Here is a 1721-nt window from a genome sequence, read left to right as displayed (position 1 = left end):
CTGATCTTGGCCAACAGGAATGTTGCGACCGTAAGCTATGGAAAGCTGCAGGCGCTGAGTCCAAACCACACAGGGCTCTCTTTAGCCCTTTAATGGCAAACCACCTACCTAACATCCCCATGACGAGCTGATCAACGTCTTGGAATGTACCCCTAAGGTTAGCTGACATCTAGCTTCCACCAGCCCTGAAGCTAATGTCACCAAGTGCTCCTGAAGCTACAGAAGAGACGTTTCCACTCCACTGCCACCCACCTGACTGATGTTCCTACCAACATAGGTGGACAATGAATTGACGTGACATTGAGGCTATAAAAGTCCTTTATCACTTCTTCTTTAGTGGATCCTGGCATTCAGGGTAATCTGAATCTGTGTTCTGAGGGCATAGTCACTCACATTTGGCTCTCAGTAAATAGTTCTTTATTTTCCTAAAGGCTTAGCTATGGATCCCAGGGCACTTTATGAATTGCGTTTGAGTTCCTTGGGCAGTATCATCTTTCAGGAACCAGACAGCTCCAGGGAGAGGCTATTTGTTGGTCCATTCCTCCATGTTTGGGTATGTCCAGATGCGTCTAAACAGTACCTTCCTTGGGTTAGCCTGTGGTGAGCAGGTGAGCTGATTTGGTTAGTTACAGATAAATTGTCTAACTTTTATTGAGATCTTTATTCTGCCAATTGCTTGAGAGAAGGCATCCTGATGGACACTTCATTCCTTGTCTGCGTTCCTTAAAATTAGCATTGCAGAACAGTGAAATACAGCTCAGTGACTCAATCCAGCTGACAACATTTCCATGTTATGTTTTGTCATGTGCTTTTCTGTGCCCTTTGAAGAGATGTGCTCCTATCCTGAACCTCCCGCATGTGAATGCTCCTTCGATGGTTACTCCTATCAACCGGACACAATTAGGGTCACCTGGAGGGGGAGATTTGATGAGAGACCTCCTAGATGTGACTAGCCTGCATGGTCTTGATTGGTGACTGCTGTGGGAGGACCTAGCTCACTGTAGGTGATGTCACTCTTACTTGAAGAGTCCTAGACTGTGTGGACGGTGAACACATCAGACGTACATGTATTTATTCCTTCTGCCCTTGACCATGAGCCTGACTACTTCTCTTACATTCCTGTTATCTAAACTTCCCTACAATGAAAGGGATGGGCTGGAACCTGGAACTGTAAACTAAATACGCCCCCCTTTTTTGTTTTTTGCATTGCTTGCTTTTTTTTTTTTTTCCAATTTGCCAAGCTGTGACTGTTTGTTAACTGACCAGATTACAAAAATACCATGGGTGACACCTTAGCTCATCCGTCTAATAAGCCTGTTTATCTGGTCTCCCCTGTGGCCAGCATCTCCCCCTTCTACAAAGTGGGTTGTCTTTTTCTTTATTCCACCTCGTGGGGAAGATAATTTGAAGGGCCACAGGAAGTTATTTACTTTCTTGAAGCGTTTCCCAACCGTATAGATCTCATGAATTAGATCCTCCATGCAGATGATGCCAAATTTACCAAGAGATCGAGCAATCAAGGAATTATCTGTCAAGGCAATCCGCTTCTTATTGATTTTGCCATATCCTCGCTTATAGATGAGCTCATTTACTGACTTCAGGTTGGGGTACCCCCATGCAATGTACGGTTCCACAATCCTCAGCATGCTGATTGAAGCCTTGTTGAGCTTAACAAAGGTGCCATTGAAGATCTGTCGAAGACGAAGAAGCTGCAGTACCTT

General features: G+C 44.8%; 1 pseudogene; it reads right to left on the bottom strand.

Moving 5' to 3' along the window:
• Nucleotides 1–1277: 1277 nt before the first annotated feature.
• Nucleotides 1278–1721, bottom strand: part of LOC116104733 — an 11848-nt pseudogene continuing 11404 nt past the window's right edge.

This window comes from Mastomys coucha, unplaced genomic scaffold (genome assembly GCF_008632895.1).
Source record: "Mastomys coucha isolate ucsf_1 unplaced genomic scaffold, UCSF_Mcou_1 pScaffold22, whole genome shotgun sequence".
In the NCBI taxonomy this organism is placed as follows: domain Eukaryota; kingdom Metazoa; phylum Chordata; class Mammalia; order Rodentia; family Muridae; genus Mastomys; species Mastomys coucha.
This window is presented reverse-complemented; position numbering and strand designations above follow the sequence as displayed.